The following is a 21,201-nucleotide window of genomic DNA, read 5'->3' on the forward strand; positions in this document are numbered from 1 at the left end:
ATATAGTGGACAATTTAGTGATGGACAGAGGGGAGGGGGGTTGAGGGGCTGGGAGAATGGGGTAAAGGGTTAAAGAAGTACAAATTAGTAGCTGATGGATGATCACGGGATGGGGAGCATGGCACAGGGAATGCAATTAGCATTAATACGTTGGCTAGATGGAGGGTCAGGGGAGGGAGGGAGCAACTGGGGGGATCCTTTTACTAACTATATAGATGTCTAACCAATGTACTGTATACTTGAAACTAATTAAAATTTTTAAAAAATAAAATTAAAAACAAAAGTTAAATCCCCCACCAAAGAAAAAAAAATCAGAAGAGTGATACCTAGATAGATAGTTGAGAGCCAGAGCGGGAATGGGAGAGAAAGAACAAAGAGAAGCAATGCTGGTTAACCTGGAAAGTATCACAGTTTTCTATGAGGGGCAAAGTCAACATGAGCTTGTAGTATGATTTGCATGATTAATCTATGTTTATGTATTAAAAAGCAATAGCAGCATTTGGAACAGCGAGGTTTGTAGAGGCTGTGCATGTGGATGGGAATGATTAGAGATAAGTCTGGGGAAGTGGGTTGAGGGTGGTCGGTCGTAAGCTATGTTGAAGACTCTGAACTTGATCCTGCAGGACTTAAGGAGTCAGTGAAGAGTTTAAAGCAGGAAAAAGTTATGATTGTATTTGTATTTTATAAAGAGCATTCTGGCCGTACCACAGAGAATACATTAAATGGAAAAAGGCCTGGAAGCAGAGAGTCCCTTTAAGAAGCTGTTGGAATAACAAGACAAAAAGATAAAACATCTGAATTAAGTAGAGTAGAAACAGAGAGAAGATAGACCCATCAGTTATTTAGAATCTGTAGAACAATTGGAACTAATCTCCCTAATGAGCCACAAAGGAGAGGTTAAGGATAAGAAGAGCACAAAGAGGTCAATTGTCTCACACCGAAATCAAGCATATGGTGTTACTCTTGGGAACATCTCCTAACTCACCTTTCTATATAATCGAGTGTGAAACTCTCCAAAAGAGGTTTGTATTCCCTTGACATATCTATTATGCAGGCTACCAATTGCAGCCACAATTATTTCTTGAATATTTTAAGCGAACATTTATGATGATTGCAATCACTCATTTCTAAATTACTAAGTGGGAGTAAGTTCCTGTGAAAAGTGACCTCTTAAAGGAAGAACTATTTTTAAATGCTAACTCTTCCTAGTGTGACATTTCTTCCCTATAAAAACATCTTCCTCTTACCCATCCTGAGAGTGTTGTTTATGGCCTACTCATCTCCTGTATGTCAGTATTTCCCCCTCTCCCACCCTCAGAAGTTATAGTTTCTTTTCCTCTCATTTCATTTTGCATACTGCCAACAAGTTTCTCTCTAAAATCCTATTTTAATCATGTTAGTATTAATCAAAAATCTTCAAGCTTTTTTTATTCCCTGTAGAATAAATATACATATGCTGCACAGTATACTTTTCAGATCATTATAGTCATTAATCATCTCAACAAGCTACAAAGTATGATCATTTTTCTTATTCTGTAGGTAAGAAAGTCAAAGGAGAAAAAGCAGCTCCTGATTCAAAACTGAATATATTTCCACATTTCCCCCTTAATTCTGTTGAGTGTGTTATCTAAAGCCCTTCAAAATCTGCACACTCCACATCTCTCTTCCCATTACTCTCTCTTGAAATGTGGTTTTTAAGTGGAGAGGTTTATGAACCTGCCAAAACCCCTTTTGGTGTCCATGGGTAGACTACATGAACATAAACCCCTAAAAATGTATATAGAATTTTGCATTTACTTTTATATGGTCATTTTTTGGAGATCAATTCAAAGTATTTATCAAATTCTTAAAAGTATTCATAACCTTAAAAAAGTGAAGAACACTACTTTGCAGGAAAAGTCTCTTCTAGGAGATAGGACTACTTCTCCCTACTCTGCTCCTTCTCATCTGCCTTGGATGATCTCCACTCACATAAAGTTGACTTCCTCTCTAACGCCAGGCTCACATCTCTCTTCCTCGATGTAGTCTTTGCAGATCACTACAGGTCACGATGACTAATTTTTCCTCTGAACTGTTAGCACTCATATCCTATATAACAAATCTAGTAATTAGTGATAGACCATCTTGTGGCATTGCTTAAACTTATACATATCTGGTTCTTACATAACTATTTTATTGTTGTTTGCTTCATCATTTAGATTTGAAGAATCTAGCATCTCAGACCTTTTCATAATCTGCATAGCATTTTGCCCAGAGCTCCACACAGTGTGAAAGTTCAATAAATACTTGTTGATTTGGTTTGAGACCAGTATCTTACTTGTCATAAAAATATATGCATCATTTCAGTGTTCATTAAGTGCCTATAATGTGTGAAGACCTATCATGGAAGTGGACCGACGGGAGTGTGCTCAATCCTTCCGAGGCTCTGAGATAACCATTTTACCGGGGCTCTGTACTCACAGTGAATTAAGGTGGAGATCTCGCAAGAAGGACCGTACCCCATGAGATGTTTACGGAGTACAAAAGATGGGACTTAGTGATCCATCGATTGAGGACAGTAAGGGAAGAGGAGTTGAGGATACCAGGAATAGAAAGAAGCTGATTGCCTCACAAAAGCATAATCACATGAGGAAGGTGAAGCTAATCAGTCTTCTCTTTATGACATACAGCAAATCCCAAAGTGTATACCGCACTGGCTTATGATCACTCAACAAATATCTGTATGAAGTTTATTGTGAGACATAGAAGGACAAATAACCCTGAAATTTTAAAATTTATCACAATTTTACATGCTGGTGGACTAAACAAGTGGACTTCTATGGGTTCTAGTTTAATCTCTGTAAGGGCTGTATCAACTTGCTGGTACATCTCATATTAGTAACTGTGGAAAGAACAGTAAATACTCCTTACCTTCAAGTACTTCAAATCTAGTTGATGAAACAAAGTTAGATACATAAACATGGACCAACAAGATAGTAGATATTAAATGTTTAAAAATATCTATAAAGACACTAATTATCTGAGTGTATTTGCTATTTTTTAATGATTAAAATTCTGTTTTTTAATGATGTCAGGAACATTTTATTTCAAAAAAAAAAAAAACCTCCAAAATATATATTTGGTAGTATTATAACACTTCTTTTTCTAGATTATCTGAAAAGAAATGCATCAGAATCGTTTTTGACTGTATTACCACCCCTTGCATCAAAATGGCTCTAGGATGAAAAACAAGGTCAAGTCAGCAGAGAACATGTTAATTCTGGCCAATACATAACACAGGCTATTAATATTAAAGTTCACAAAGAGAGGTAATAGTCAATGAGCTAATTTAATTATATTTAGGGTATGTAAAGTTTTAGAGAGTCTCCTGTACCAGTGTTTTCATTGTCTTAGAACCAGGAACATATAATTAGATAGACTAATTTCACTGGAAGTGAATATTTCAAATTATCTTATATAAATAGGTTTTTAATTTATTATCTTTTGATAAAGTTACTTTTTCAGAAAAAGCTTTAACATTCCAAGTAGAGTGTTATTAATAGCTTTCTTTTAGATAAAAAAAAATTTTTAATTTTTTTAAATGATTATTTTAAAAAGTAATAAACGTTCACTACAAAAACTTAAATATAGCCAAAAAGTATAACGTAAAATGTATTCCTCACTCCAGCCCCACCCCACCACCGCAGCCTAAACACAACTCAATAAAAGTAACCAAGTCTATTTGTTCTTAGATTATCTCTGCAAATACAAACACATATGTGTATATCCTTCCTTTTCTTCTACATAAATGGAGTCATGTTGTGTATATGCTTTTATAAATTTTTTTCCCATTAATACTTCCTGGATGTCTTTACATGTCAACAGACTTAGAGCTGCCTCACATTTTTTTAGTGGCTGCATGATATTCCATTGTTTAAAGAGCCATGATTATTTAATTAGTCCCCTAATAATGAGCATTTAATTGATTTCCAATTTTCTCCATTACAAATAAAGCAACAGCAACGCTGTATAAATATCTATGCATTTACATATTTTTTTTAAAGAAAATTTCTAGAAGTGAGTTCATTGCCTTTATATGCATTTTAAATTTTGATAGGTTGCCCTCCATTATTATTGTGCCAATTTACAAGCCCACCAATAATGTATAAGATGCCCTAAATAATAATCCCTTTAAAATACCTATTTTAAACACAAATATGACAATGTAGCTCAAAAATCTTCAAAGGATTCATTTTCTAAAGAATAGAGTTCAAAATCTTTAGCATAAGTTTCATGGGTCCTTCCAGTTTCACCTCAACCTAGTTTTTTAAAAATATATTATTATCTCCCACTTGGTTGAGGTAAAACTGAGGAAGTTCCTGAATCTAGTATTTTTTAACTCTGCTCTCTAAGAAAAATGCAATTTTTCTATAGCCATACTAGGCCAAGAAAGCATCATACTTTTTTGCCTTCATGGCTTTTCTTGTGCTATTTTAATTTCCTATAATTAATTAATTCATTCATGGCTACAAACTATATAATCTGTGCCTGGCTACCTCTCCAAATCATTATTCTTACTTTCTGTTCTACAGCACATCAATCGTGTTCCCATCTCATGGCCTTTGGACTTGCCACATTCTCTGTTCAGAACTTTCTTTCCTAGATAGTCACATAACTCACTCTTTCTCTTCATTTATTTCCCTTTTCAATGTTGCCTCTTCAGAGAGATCTTCCTTGACCAACCCATCTAAGAGAGCACGCCCACTCCCTCTCTAACCTTCTACTCTGATTAATTTTCTGCATGGCACTTGCCATTACATAAAATGTTATCTTCTGACTTAGTTGTTACAGTTCATACTTTTTTAATGTTATAGTCATCTTATTATAAAACAAACCCAATAAAATTTATGCATCCTGAAAATTTATGTGACACCTTTTGGTTTAGTTCACTGCTATTTCTCAATGCCAAGAATAAAGGCATATAGCAAGTACTCAACAAAGATTAAATAAGTAATTTAACAAATGTATTGGGCTTTTATATTGTCCCAAGCATTCTCCTAGGAGAGAAAAAAAGATAAATAAGATTGAATGTGGTTAAGAGAAATATATAAAAATTACTGTGTCGTGCGATGCATGCCCTAATAGAAGTAAATTGGAGGTGGACTCTTAGAGGATAGAGGAGGGGGAGTAATCTCTGGGCTAGGAAGGAAATCAGGGATTGCTTCAACGATTACCCCTTCTTCCTCCATGCCGACTCAAATGTCAGCCCCTCTGTGAAGTTACCTTTATCTGATTTCCCAAACACATCAGCCCACCTTCTAAACCCCCTCTTGACATTCTTTCCCATGTCTCATCCAAGCAAAATTTATCACTTTTCTATATTTTTATATCTTTTGTCCATAGAACTGGTAGAACATTTCATAGTTACAGTGGCTCCTGTTATCTACAGGGGATGTGTTCTAAGATCCCCAGTGCATGCCTGAAAGCACAAATAATACCAAACCCTATATATACACCATATTTTCTCCTATTCATACATACCTATGATAAAGTTTCATTTATAAATTAGGCAAAGTAAGAGATTAACAAAAAAACTAATAAGATAGAACAATTATAACAATAGATTGTAATAAAAGTTATGTGAATATGATCTCTGTGTCTCCTCTGTCTCTCTGTGTGTGTGTCTCTCTCTGTCTCTCTATCTGTCTGTCTTTCTGTCTCTCTCTCTCTTTCTTTCAAAATATATTATTGTAATCATGCGGTAAATGGATTGGTGTCAGTCATTTAAGAGGATCCATAGCTGAAGTCTTCGTATAGGCTCAATTCTTCCCTACACAACACGTTCCCATTTACCGGAACACATGTTCTATTCATGTCTTCCATCCACAAATTTAACGCCTTTTTTAACTTAACTAAGGACCTATCACACACTGTGGCTACCTTTGCAATTTGAGGTGCAACAGCAAAACTAGCATTCTTTTTTATTTTTCACAATTTCATAGATAGAAGATTCTTACTGTAGATCTTAGCAACCTCAGCATACAACTTCTTTCTTTCCTTATTAAGTGGAGAACTTTAGTTTTAACTTTTCACTTAAAGTAAGCACTTTACATTTTCTCATTGGTGTATCTGAATTGCCAGCATCACTATTCTCACACTTTGGGGCCATTATTAAGTAAAATAGGGGTTACTTGAGCACAAGCACTGCAATACCATGACAGTCGATCTACGGGAAATGACTAAGGGCTGAGTGTGAACAGCATTTAGACACTAGACAAAGGGATGATTCATATCCAGGGCAGGACCCAGCAGCCAGCACAAGATTTAATCATGCTACTCAGAAAGATGTGCAATTTAAAACTTACAAATTGTTTATTTCTAAAATTTTTCATTTAATATTTTTGGACCGTGGCTAACCTCAGGTAATGGAAGCCTCAGAAAGTAAAACCATGGATTAGGGAGGACTACTTTGTAGACATCCATTGCTATCTGAATTTTCACCACCTTATATTTGCCCAAATGAACCACAAATGGTTTTTACACAAAATTCACTATGTTACAAATCCACTTTCTTAAATATTCCCACACACCAGTGAAAATGTTCAAAGTGCACATCTATTTAGGCAAAGAGATGTGTCTCACGTGGATCTCCATGATCTCTTTGTTTAAATCTATTGTCATAATCTTCCCCACATTTTTAAGGGAAAATGTTATCTGAAGGAAGATAGGAATATGAACATATATATCAAAACAAAAGCTTGGCCATGCGTGTGTCGCCATTATTACATAATAATTTTTCTAAGTGTTGTTAGTTTTAAAAAGTTTCATCATGTCACTCAAGCACAATACATTATTTTTTGACAACTAGAAAAATACCTTGGTGTGATGGATTAATTGTTGCCATGGCATATCATTGAGCAGCATATTAAAATAGAAGGCATTGGTTAGAAAGAAAGTGAAGAAGGAAGGAATTGGTTCAGAGAAGAAATCGAATTTTAAAATCCACAATAGGTCAAAAGATTTAAGAGTATGCAACACTGCATAATTTGAAGATCATGAGTGAAGCTATTTCCACTAACAGTAAGGTTTCAATTAAATGGTTTATTATACATACAAATTTTCAATGGTTAAAAAAAAAAGGTTATTTAGAAAATGAGGCCATATTCACTTCAGAAGAAGGAAAAAATGCAAGGGCATAATACATTCGAAGATGGGAATTTAGATGAATATTGTAAAGACAATGTTAACCTAATACGTTTGAAAACAAAGGCCCTTAGAGAAATGTTAAAGAGTGAATAACATTATATAGAAATCATGAAGTAAGGATGCTAAAGGAAATATTTAATGATTACATAAGAAACAAGCTATTACCGTCAAAGTATACACAAAGAAGAAAAATCTTGTGAAAAAGATTATTTTCATAATAGACCGGTTCTCAAACATTCCTTTAGTGCTGTTGATTATAGTAATAACATCTTAGTGTCTTTTTGCCTTTCAATATCGTCACTTTTATAATCTGTGATTTAATGTACCCTCTCTACATACAATATCTGTGCAAAGGACTGACACAAATAACACTGCTTCAATGGAGAATTTATGAAAGAAATTTGGTATCTGCATCGGCCTGGGTTACATAGAAAACAAAGCTGAGGCACTAAGTGCTAACTAACACTTTTTATGGATGTGCAATACCAGGGCAGTATGAGTAAAGGAAAAGAGAATTAAGACATTGAAGGATCAGAAGAAATACAAGGTAATGTGTTACCATGCTAGCCACTGATATGAACGGTTGCAAGAAGACACATGCAGTTGCTAGGCAGGTAAACCATTTAGGCCACATGATATGAAATGACATTAGGCTGTACAACAAAACCATGCCTTGAGTAGTTTATTGGAAACAAGGGAGCTAAAACTTATTTTTCCAGTTCATTCCCATCTCCAGTCTCCCAATTAACTGTTGGGCTTCATCATCTATCTCCATCACATGTTTTATCATATGTTTAGCAAGTCCTGATGTTTTATCAAGACATGTGGCTTCAAGTAGAAGAATAATGTAGCTCTCACTAAGGGAAGAAATGTCAAAAGAATCTGAGAAGGCACATGAGATGTGTCCCACACGATATCAGAAAGGTTCTCAGATTCATCAATCAGGCTGGGAGATCAGAATCATGATAAGGAGTGAAGTTTCCAAGAAACTGGTTCGGCTATCTGTCAAAGGCTTGCCAGGTTTTGTAAAAGTAGTAATAAGCAAAATCTTAGACCATGGTAAGGAAATTGGGTTTAGTGGACAGTGACAATATTGAGACACTGTTAGCATCACAAGTATGGTACTTATACCCGAGGAACTCATGCAAGTCAGTGCTCATCATCAATTGTTGACTGGGGAAAGAAGAGAAGATGTGAATATTCCATGCCAAAACTTTAAAAGAAGAAAACAATTGCCTTTGCAAATGAATGTGGCCAGGATATTTGCAGAAGCATCACATTAAAATTGCAGTTATGCAAACAAAAATTCATAGACACAGACAACAGCTTGGTGGTTACCAGAGGGAAAACGGGTGGTAGGTAAGGGTAAAGGAGGTTAAATATATGGTGACAGAAGATTTGACTTTAGGTGGTGAACACACAATACAATATACAGATGATGTATTATTGAATTATACACTTGCAACCTATATAATTTATTAACCAAAAAAAATTTTTTTAAAGATAAAAATTAAAAACTTAAAAATGCAGTTATAAGCACGACTGCAGGGTATCAGGAGCTGCCCATATCAATAAATGTCTATTTTGCATTAGTTATTTTGTCCCCTTACATTTTACCTAGGACTTTAGCCGCTGGCTCATAGTCATCTGCTTCCAGAGTCTCGAATGTCAAAAAGGACATTGTCCACCTCTTCCTTGGACCTGGACATAGATAAACCTCAGACATTTTCTGTTCCACTCACTCCTCCACCAGTACATTCTCCCTTCACCTTTACTCGTCAACAAACAGCAGTAATGACCATACCTCCATTTTTTTCCTCTCTTCTCACCACCAACTTCACTCAGCAACTCTTCAATTAGTAAGTATTTTTAAATAGACTCACTTATTTTTTTTTTTAGGTGTTATTTGAATTCATTGTGTAACGCTAACATATTGTTTCATTGTTTCTCTGCATCATACATGTCATTGCAGGAGGAAATTATAATTTGTATCTCATACTGCACATTATTATTGCATTCTGCATTCAAACATATACACTAATGATTGACTAATTATCAAATAATTAGGACAATGATTTTGTAAATGCTTTATATCATGCAAGAAATCCCTTAGAGATTGTTATATAAGTATTTAAAACTATGGTAGTGTTATTTGGAGAAATAGGATACACTTGTAATGCATTATTTTTCCCATTTAAAACAATGAAACATAGGCTCTATTTACCAAAACCTTATGCAACATATCAAAAATACATTTGATCACCATATGATCCAGCAATTGTGCTCCTTGGTATTTACTCAAAGGAGTCAAAAATTTTCATCAACACAAAAAACCTGCACGTGGATATTTATAGCAACTTTATTCATAAATGTCAAAACTTGGAAGCAACCAAGATGCCCTTCAGTAGGTGAATGGGTAAATAAACTGTGATACATCCAGACAATGGAATATTATTTAGTGCTAAAAAGAGATGAGCTATAAAGCCATGAAAACACTTGGGGGAAACTTAAATACGTATTACTAAGTGAAAGAAGCAAATCTGAAAAAGCTACATACTGTATGATTTCAATTATATTGCATTCTGCAAAAGGCAAACTATGGAAACAGTAAAAAGTTTACTGGTTGCCAGGGGCTGAGAAGGGGAGTGACAAACACATGGCGTATGGAGGAATTTTCGGGCAGTAAAAATATTCTGTGTGATTCCGTAATGACAGGTACACGTCATTATACATTTGTCCAAACCCATAGAATATACAACATGAAGAGTAAAAACTAATGTAAACTATGGACTTTCAGTGATTATAATGTGTCACTGTAGATTTGTCAGTCGTAATGAATGTACCACTCTGGTCGAGGATGTTGATAAGGAAGGAGGTTATACATGTGTAGGGGCAAGAGATATATGAGAAAGCTTTGTACCTTCTCAAATTTGCTCTGAATCTAAAAATGCTCTAAAAAATAAAACTTAATTTAAAAATAAACATTTTAAAATATAAATACATAAATATTAAAAAAGTGATTTGGATAATGAAGGATGCCCAATGAAGGTATATATATATGACTCATACACACATGTATATTTATATATATTTGTGTTTATATGCATGCATACATATAAATATATATACACACCTATGTATGTATGTATAGATATAAATTTATTTGTGTATGTACATATACATCTCTTTACAGCATCCTGGGGTGGAAAGAATCAGAGCCTTGAACACAAATAGACTTAGCACTGAATTCTAGATCACCTACTTACTGGCTGACCCTCAAGTTCTTAAGTGTTAAAATGACTTTTAATATAATATCTGCTTCATAACTTTTCCAAGAGAATTGAAAGTAATAAAGTATGTAAATTCTCTTGCAAAAGGTCTAGCAGATGGTTCAGTGGTCAATAAATTTTAGCTTCCTCCTTAAATATTCCATAACTCTCTCTCTCACTGAGCTGTGAATTCCTTGAATCCATGATTAGGGCACATTCATCCTTGTGTTCTCAGCACCTAGCACACTCAGTAAATGTTTGTTGAATACAGTGGAATTATGACAAGGGCTATTAAAAAACTAAAGTACTGATTAGTAAAAGGTTTTGAATAGTTTCCTGATTTCCTTTACATTACATCTAAAGTCAGTGTAGGAACCTTATTTTAAGGCTTTCTGGTATCTTTTCAAAAAGATATCACAGAGTTTTCCTTTTCTTATACTATTCAAATTTATTTTCTACCTGATAATCTTCTAAGTAAAAGTTACTGCTTTTTTGGCAGTTCTTTTTGGAATGGCAATTTCTATAATATCCCTTGAACAAAATGAAATTTAAACACAGACTGGATCTTGGAACTAAATAATTTTTTTTCTAATTCAGTGTTTCACCTTTTCAATTTACTTAAAGGAAATTTTTTTTCTTATCGCTTAAAATTTTATTATCAATTTTCATTATTATTATTCGTTGTTAACAAATTAGACCTTTCGTTCTTTTCCTATTCACTACTCTTTTGTGCATGTGGCTTTCCACTTGTTCAGAAAATAGGCAGAAGATACTATTAAACAATCACATGTTTCCCAAACATAGACCTTAATTTCAATTATACACACGCAAAGACAAAATAGAACCCTAGTAAATGTGAAACATCTGATCATTACAGCTTTCAGATTAGCCAGATCACAATCAACTGGAACTTCCTTCTACCTAATTTTAATTATCTACAATAATTTAACCCAGGTCTCTCACAAAGTAACATCATCTTACAGTTTACAATTTTGTTAACCTCTTATGAGTAGAAAAGAGAATATTTCAAACCTCCCACTTGATTACTCTGAGCTGTGACGATTTCTTTTGCATGAATTAAGCTTGTCTTACTTACATTTAACATGTCAAATTCAGTGTGACCAGTGCAACTTTATGCGATATCTTCACAGAAAAAAATAACATGAAGGAATCTCATTGAAATTATACTCTGCAGCAGACTGGCATGATGGTAATTTTTAAAATCAAAATTACTAAGTAACTGAGAGACTATTTTGAACAAATTCAAATAAAAAGCTGAAGTAAGAATCATTTAAAAACCTACATGATACCAACTTATCTGACTGAATAAATCTTAACAGCTTACTCGCTTATAATCATATAATAAAAATTATTAAAATTAAACCTAGTAATAATTTTTAAAATCTGAGCTCAGCTCAGAGTTATGAAATAGGAAATTCGAAATATTTTTTCTAATCGCAAGAGGTTGACAAAATTGCAAACTATAAGATAATGTTGTTTTGTGAAGAGAGCTGCATCAAATTATCATAAAATTAAATATGAAATTAAAAATAGGTAGAAGCTCAAGTAACATTTTGCTAAGTCATTATGGATTGTAGTATATTAAAAGTCATTATATGTGATTCTAAATGTGATGCTGATTCGATCATTAATTAGGGTGAGAAAAATATCTGAAATATGAAGTTTGATCACCAGCAGGATGTTTGGATCTCTTTCCTTTCACAGATTTAAAAAAATGTTAGAATATAATTTTCTAATTCTACTTTAAATACTTTTTGAAAATAACGATAATAAGAAAATAAAATAATTTTTCAAAGTTTTAGATATAATGTTTAGAGACTCTGAAAATTTCAAGTAAAGTTCATAAGTTATTGCTTTTTCTGAGGGAAGAAAATCTTTTATATCTACTCAATGCAATTCTTATGGCACTAAGATCATAAACTCCAAGAGGACAGGACCATGCCTCTCTTGTTTCTGGCTCTATCACCAATAACTAGTTTAATGCTAACTAGTATTACATGCTTAACCAATATTTGTTGAATGGCTGAATAATCGTGTACATGTACTAATACTAACAGATCCCATTAACAGATTAATAATGGCTCCCATTTGTTTAGTCATTCAAAACTATCTGAACAAGTATTTGTTGATGGCTTCTATGTGCCAGGCTCACTTCTAGATACTAGGGATTTGGCTGTGAACAAAGTAGACAAAAAGAAAAAATCCTTGCCCCATTGGAGTTCACTTTCTAGCAGGAGGAGATAACTTATCAATGCTATAAGCAAGTAAAATATAGAGAGAGTTAGTTAATGATAAATGTTTAGTAGAAAACTAAACAGGAAAAGTAGATAAAGGGTGTCAGGTGGCAGCAAGAACTTTCTGGAATGTTTAAAACACAGCAAAGGGAGCTCTGTGTCAGATAGAGTCAAATAGAAAGGAGGAGGTAAGCTTGAAAACATGCCAGCTATTATTGTGAGTAAAATGAGTGAAATGAAGAGCCATTGAGGATTTTGAGTAGAGATGTGACGCCATCCAACTTACATTATCACAGGATCATTCCGGTTGATATGTTGAGAATAGAGTGAGGCAGAGCTGGAGCCAAAGCAGGGAGACCAGAAAGGAGGCTATTTCAACTATGTAGCCGAGAGATGATATGCTTAAATTTATTGTTCATTACGTGCCAAGCAGTGTGAGAATTGCTTTATATACTTAATATTTACATATTATATTACCTCACCCCCATAAACGTCCGAAGTAACATTATATTGCCACTTTCTGGGTCAGGAAACCAAGGCTAACAGTGTTTAACATGCCCAAAGTCAGCTAGCAGGCGGCAGATGTAGGATTTACACATAAGTCTGCCTAATTGCTGTGCCACCCTAAGTTTTTATACATTTTCCAAATGTTTTCTAGTAATTAGCCTCAGTATATCCAGAAATTATGGTCATACCCACTTTAGGAGTGATGTGGCATTAATAATGAGAAAGAGACCCATCCTTCCAGCTCTGTCCTCAGCTTCTCCATGCTGTGAACACTCTACTCCAGCCAAACTGACTTATTATCTTCTAAATATTTCCTGAATTTTCCCCCAAATCTTAGAATTTTAGCATTTAAAAAAAAATCTGGCCAACTTGACACTCAAAACAGAAGCCCTGTCTATGTAAGCCCTATTATCCCATCATTTGGTCTCTGAATACTTCCAAGTGACAGACAAGGTCGCTGACTACCTGTACACGTGCTCACGTGAGACACCACCTGGGGAATCCTAAAGATTCTTGTAATAGATCATGCAAAGAATTGGCCACATTAAAAGGTTGGACAATAGCTTTTACATTATAGAACATTTCCCATAGTCTAGGCCTCTTATTATAAAGAAATGTGGTGATAACAAAAACTGGAACTTAGAGTAAAAACAAAATCCTGCTTCTGTTGCTATTAGAATGTTAAGATTTCTTGGTTTGAGATTCCAAATTTAATATTTTTTAAATTACAGTTAATTTTCACTTTTGTCTATAACTCATAAAGTCGCCATTGGAAGGACGGAAAATAGGACTACAAGTTATAATTTACACAAGTCCTGCATTTATTACTACCCAGATGTGAGTTTCAGGAAGTAGCTGACAATCAATTCATATCATCGCTCTGGACAATTTGTCCATTCTATGACCTGACACTAAATTTAATCCCAGGCAATGGGCTAGGACGGAGAGAAGAGAAAATCACAATAGATGGGACACTGGAAGCTCTGCTTATTAACCTGGCACTGTGGGACTCTACTGAGTTCCCTAGGTGGAGATAAACAAGCCCTCAGCTGTCAAAACTATTATCGCAGAATCTGATAAAAATACAACACAAAAGGCAAAAAACAGGAGATGTGAGGAGATTGTTTTCAGTTCTTCCACCTTTTATAGTGCTTCAGCGAGTGACAATAAAATGATAGTTCTAAAATCAACCTAATTTCTTTAAAGTTCGATCTTGCTTCATTCCTTGGCTCCAATGCCTGGATCCCAAAAGCTTAAAAAGAACTATAGTAGAGCATAATCAACAGGTGAAGTTTAAGGCAAAATCTTGGAAATTTGTCTCCATCTAAGCCACACAAAGTGACTTTAGGAAAAGCAAGTCAACTACCCTTTGCCTTAATCCCTTTACATATAAAATTAATATTAAAAGCATATCCACTTAGATGTAATTATCTTTTAAATACATTTTTACACCTTTCCTGTGTAGTAACATAAAATGTTTTAGGCGTACTGAGCAGAATTGAGGGTCCTGACAAGAAGCCTAAGTCACTAAAATAAAGAGCTTTGTACAGTGGCTTCTCATATTGTTATTACAACAATGGCATGTAACAACTCTCTCCATAAAACTCCATTCCAGGCTACTGCCTGAGTCATAACTAAAAACACCAGGTAAGTTCCTCAGCCGGCTCTTAGGCAACTCCTTTAGAACAGGATGTGCTTCTTCCTTGAGGTGACAGGTTACATACTGTGAGGGGTTTTTTGTTTTGTTTTTTTTTTCATCCCTATTGAAAACATCTCGTTTGCTGCCAAACTATATGTAAGGGAAAGAAGCACCATGTGCCCTCAAAGGCTCCTTGGAGACTGAAACCAGAGAATAGCCGGACGTACACACAGTATGAAAAGTCCAAATTAAACAATAGCTTTACAAGAGCACCTTCCCATGTGACTTTGAATCAGAGTAAAGGGAAGTTCACAAAAATCAAAGCAGTAAAAGGGATCTTTATTTGGAAAGTACTCATTAACTCGACAAAGCCAAGCTTTAAGAATTAGATCTGTGAGGAAAATCCTCCTGGCAGTGAAACCTGGGCTTTGATTTCTACTGGCTCATAAAATACATAATAATATCCACTTACAGTTCTATATTACTTTTCAGTTTACAAAGCGCTTTCCCATTCATTATTTCATTTTATCCTCATGACATTCTTGTGAGGTATTGAGGCATGATTATTCTCTATCATGAGGTAGGAAATTGAGACTGAGAGAGCAGACAGGATTTCCTCAAGGTCACATAGTTATTAAGAAGCACAGTCCAAACTGAAATTTTGGTCTCCAGACTCCCACTAAGGAGCTCTTTCCTCTGCTACATCTCTAAAGTTAGTAAGCCGTAATTCCAGATTATCATATCTAGTTATTTGTTAATTGAGAAAATTCGGAAAGGCCTCTGGTTACCCAAGAGCTTGAAAAAAGGTAGCCCAGATTTGGAAGAAAGCAGACTTTCAAGCCGTTTTATATATGTTCCCTATGACAATGGCAAGAATCCAAGGTACATTCTGAGGACAGATAAAATTAAAATAAACTTTATTTTTTAATTTCATAATAGTAATATTAAAGTCTAAAACTACTGCATATATTGGAAGCTTTGCCAAAGGGAAAAAAAGAAAAGAAAAATTCTCTGACTAATTTATAAATTTGAAATAAGTTTTCTAATGTTCTCTCTAAACTGAGTTTAATGCTATGATTTGACATATTGTGAATACTTGAAAGGTACTTTTAGTACCTGGAGTTGGTTTTGTTTTGTTTTGTTTTGTTTTGTTTTATAAGTGTGACACAACATAAAGCAGAGAACTGTGATAAAAAGGCAATGGTTTGGTGGCCAGAGAAGCTGGGCTTCGAATCCTGGTTCTACCTAAGAGAACTGAGCAGTCTATTTAACTACTGAGGGTTTTATCTATAAAATGGAAGCAAACTATCATTGAATGGTGGCTTAGTCAGCTCAGACTATGCAAACTCTCTAATGTCCCTTCTTATAAGGGCACTGATTTTATCATGGGGACTCTACTCATAACTTCATGGAAATCTGATTACCTTCCAAAGGCCCCACCTCCTAATACCATTACATTGGGGGTTAAGGCTTCCATACATGAATTCTGAGGAACAATCATTCAGTCCAGAGAACACGGTTCCTACCCTAGTATCAAAGCAGACTGGAAAAATAAGGCATTTAGAAAGAAAGAAACAGTGTTATTAAGTAAGGGCACAAAATAGTGAAGACCACTGAAGCCCACTAGTCTTGAGCACGAACATTGGTCATGATCTGTCAGGCAGCCCTTTTGAAACAATTGAGAACACTGACTAGGAATGAAGCTCTGACAGAATGCTGGGCTTGAGATACTAGTCATTGCCTGCTGCTTACAACCTATTTTCAGAGAATCCATCCTGTTTGCAGCAAATAAGATCCACCCCCTAACCTGATGTGTAAAACAGCTGCCCTGAAGAGAAACTTTTCATGACTCAGCTCAGCAAATCAGATTTTCTGACCTGGGAATGTAGCATTAGGTTTAACAATTGAAGTAGTGAGATGACAGTTAGTTGGGGTGGGGGTGGAGAGACATATTGTTGGGTATAGTACCAAAGTCATGTCTGGATCCATTTAAGCAAAAGGTACATCCAAGCAGAAGTTAAGATAGAGCAGAAGAGTTATGAGAAAGGAGGCAAATACGGAAGCAGAACTAAGCAGATGGGCAGAACGAAGCAGAATCAGGAGGCCAATCATTCAGTGAGAGAAGACAATAGACTCAGGCACTGATTTTGAAATCTCAGGGACTCCAGTGGCCAGGTTTTACTTTTATTTCCTGTCTCCAAATATTTCTAGGAGGCTCTAGCATCTTTTCAATTCACTCTCTTTTCAGTAGAAATAGTCTGGATGGCTTTCTGTCTCTTGCAACCAAAAAGCCTTGAACATAACAAATACCTAAAACAAACAAACAAACAAACAAATAAAGGAGGCAGGGGATTCATTTGATCAATACAAATCCACATGAAAATGCCAAAGAACAATCTAAAAGCAACACGGGTGAGGGCTGGGAGAATCAAACATGCAGAGTTGGGTGAGACTAACAGAGAACCCACCCGAAAGACATGAGCTGAATCAAAATTGGAAAGAAGGAAGATGCTGTGTTTTCTAGATAAAAAAAAAATCTGCAGAGATGTAAAAAGCAAACCACTGAAAGTAAGTTCAAAAGCAAACTGATAAAATAGCCCGAATTTTCAAAGAAATAATTTTTAAAATCAATTTCATTTCGAATGTATCTAATGAATGTATCTAATGTAATCTATTGAAGATTTTTAAATTATTAGATTGTTTTGAAACTCACATTTTCCTCAGTTCAATAAAAGTAATTTTCTATTGTTTTGCTATTTTCAAGTCCAAAATCAAGTGTGTCTTTAGTTTCAGGTCAGCTGTTAACTATCAATTTCCAGTGAATCAAGTCTTTACATGTTAAAGTTCTGCTTATGGGATTTACACAAATTTCCTAGTTCATGGCTTAATTACGTAAGGGCAGAACTTTTCTTTGGATAAACATTCAACCAGTTTTAACGCTATTATGACTTAACAATTGAGCTTGATATTAGACATCAATTCTAATATTTGTAAATGTTAAAACACCTTGATATAAAAAGATATATTATTTGCTTTAAATTCCAGCATTAGATTTAGGCTCAAAAAACATTGTAAGCTCCACTTATTGGGAGCATGTCACAATGGATTATCTGAAAGAGCATATGAGACTTTTAGAGCCCTGTTTACATTTGACACAAATGTTATATATCACCAGCAGGACCAGAGAGTCGTCAAATCAATCAATAATTACTGGCAAAGTAAGAACAGGTGACTCTAATGGGAATGACAGGAAATGAATGAGAACAGCTGTAATGTGGCAGTCTTTCTCTTTAGGGACACCAGAAAAAAAGGCTAGCCACAACTGCTAATATCTTGCTATCATATTTGGGGGGTGGGAATTCAAACTTATTAACTTAGTACTTGAGGCCATTCATTTGTTCCACAAATATTTATTGAGCTCTTATTATGTGCTAAGCTCTGGGCATAGATTGAATAAAAAGAGTTTCTTTTGTTTGCATTAAGATCTAGAGTGGTATGGGACCTCTTACATTCAATTGCTTCAGTGTGTCATACTCATTCATGCTTCTATGCCTTCTAATATGCTGTCATTCCATTACAGAGGATATTCCCACAGATACATCACATATACACATGCATGAGGACACACACACACATACAAGCACGCATTCTCTGTGCTGCTATTTCTTACTCCTCAAACTTCAATGCAAATGTCACTTATACTGGAAAGTTTGTTTCTAATTCCCTTTCTTCTGATTTAAATGTCCCACCCCTGTGTTCTCATATATCCTGTTCATGCTTCTATCAAAGCATTTATCATCATGTACAACCTGTTATCATTGTCAATTTACTGTGGATCTCCCCTATAAAGACAGGAGCCTAGATCTAGCACAATGCTTGACACACAATAGGTGCCCTATAAATGACTCTTAAGTAAATAAATAAATGAACTACTAAGATGCGGTAGTGGCAGATAGGCTAAGAAGGGAAATAGTCTTGGACATCGAAAATAGTGGTTTTAGTCAAAATCAAGATTTTGATATGTGGACAGGAAAAAAGGACTATTCATCTTACGCTGTCTTGAGAGCTTGGAAACAGATTTTATTTAATACCTGAGTCTCTCAAGAATGTTATAGTCTGCCTTTAATTCAGCACTTAGAATTAACAAAAGTCTGACCCTATAGTCAGTGTTCTTTGATGCTGATTGATCTAACACACATGGCAAGCACACACACACACAGTACAAGTCTTCTTCTTAAGGTAAATTCATTGGATGTATCAGCTTACTGTTTGGGGCACAACACACACAAGGTATCACATAACAGATGTTCTACTGGGGAATTAAAAAAATAAGTCCTTTAATTTCAGGGAAAAGAGTCCATTTTAATAGTTCCACAAGTGTGAAATTTTACCAGATGGTGCTAAATAACTTATCACTTCTCTGGGACCTGGCTTATGCCGCATCATGTTGGGCTGCAGCTGAACAGCTTGGCCTCCTGATTTAAATGCAATGCAAAGATATATTTGGCATTTCTGTGACATTGAGTGAGAGGCTTTAATGCATCCTCAAGTTGCTTTTACACAACCCGAACTATACCTGAGCTAGAGAAGACATGTAACATTCTGTCGCTGTCATTAGAAAGAAATCTTAGCAGAGCAACTGGGAGAAGAAAGCCCTGCTTCTCCATTTTAATGAGTCCTTTGTAGACTTTGAGGATTTTGGATTTGGATAGCGGACCATTATCTTGAAAAAGGAGATTGGGAAAATGTCTCCATAAAATTGCAAGTGAACCAGGAAGTTTACACGGCCTTCAGCAGAAACAAACATAGGGAAAAGGATGGTCTCTTTAAATTGGGGCTTCTTGGTCTATGTATAGAAGGATGAGGACATAACTAGGGCACAACTCATATCACATGCCACCAACACCTGAGTCCAAAAACATCCAAACAAATTGATATATGTTCAATAGACAAGTTCATTGGTCACACACATAGAAGTCAGGGCAATGCCCAATTGCTATAAAAGTTTCTGAATGCTTGATCTCAATTTCCAAATTTGTTTTATTACAAATTTAAAAAATAGTCCAATGCCAATCCAACGTATATCTGAAGGCCACACTTTGAGTAGGACTCATCTGAAACTCTTCAGAGTTTTTCTTTTTGTTTTTTAGGTTTACTAGAGGACTAAATGAGGTGGTTGAAGGTGACTGGTGATGATGTGTTGATAGTTTGTTGGTGATGGTCAGCTTATGGTATTTAGTCTAATGAATGCTGCGAGCAAAAGAGAGTTTGACAAGGTACTGACTTTAAAAATGGACTGCTTAGTACCCCTGAATGGGTAGGAAAGCAGATCTGCCTGTTTGCAACAGTTGTGGCCTTTTTTAGAGGATGTTATCTAGGGAGTTATTAAGGAGGGCAAAACAAGAAAAGAGAAGTTCAGCTGAGAAGGCATCCTTACCAGGATGTGTGAAAGTTACAGGAATGTCAGAGGTAACAAGAAGTTTACCTCTCTCTCCATTATTTATCCTCCCTCTCTGAGCCTTCAGGTTCCTGTGTTCAAATGCTACAAATAATAATTACTAATTCACAGGACTTGAAAGAATATTTATGGAGAAAATAGATTTAAAGTGGGTTTTTTCAGCTCATCTTAACTCTCCACTAAAATACCAAGGATGACCAAAGACAAAAACTGTTATATCTCCAAAACCTAAAACTGGTAGCCTATCACAAGAATCTACTGGAGGTTTCTATGAAGTCTAACAATGGAACTGGATTTTAAGAAATTCAAAAGCCTACCCCATGTTTCATCTGTTGAAAGAGAATATCTCAGCCACCTAAAAATATGAGAAAAAAAAATAGTAGGAATTCTTAGACTCTTTGTTCTTTCTTCAACCACTTCACTCTGATTTAGATATCCACAGACTATAGTTCCACTCTTTCAAAGCATTTTGGGACAGCTAAAATCCATCAGCTCTTCACTTCCTACCATCCAATAACCATGTGAAGACTAATTCCAAGAGAAAAATAAATGAACACTCTGGAAATAAATGTCTAAATAAATATTTAGACATTTGTTCCAAACATTTTAGACATTTAAACATTCTAGACATTTGTTCTTGGTATTATAGATTTTCAAGTACTCTCTTCTATTACAAAGGAATTCCCAAAATAGGGTTCACAGAAGAGTAGCACTATGAAATGGCTTTCCAGAAGGTTATGTAAACAAAGAATTTGAAGAAAGGATGCATAGCTACTCTTTGGAGGTTCATAGTAGGTATAACAATTTTGAGATATTCTGCAGGAAATAATTAAGTTTAAATTTTTACCCATCATTGCCTAAATCCTTTTGCGTAGGTAAATTTTCTCC

General features: G+C 35.1%; 1 long non-coding RNA gene across 1 annotated transcript in view; it reads right to left on the reverse strand.

Moving 5' to 3' along the window:
- LOC120607275 (uncharacterized) overlaps nucleotides 1–13,275 on the reverse strand; it is a 72,426-nt gene extending 59,151 nt beyond the window's left edge. Inside the window, exon 1 of the long non-coding RNA XR_005654116.1 lies at nucleotides 12,996–13,275. This is a non-coding gene — a long non-coding RNA (uncharacterized LOC120607275). The remainder of the gene's footprint in view (nucleotides 1–12,995) is intronic.
- Between the last annotated feature and the right edge of the window lie 7,926 nt (nucleotides 13,276–21,201).

Source organism: Pteropus medius, unplaced genomic scaffold (genome assembly GCF_902729225.1).
Source record: "Pteropus medius unplaced genomic scaffold, Ma_sr-lr_union100, whole genome shotgun sequence".
In the NCBI taxonomy this organism is placed as follows: domain Eukaryota; kingdom Metazoa; phylum Chordata; class Mammalia; order Chiroptera; family Pteropodidae; genus Pteropus; species Pteropus medius.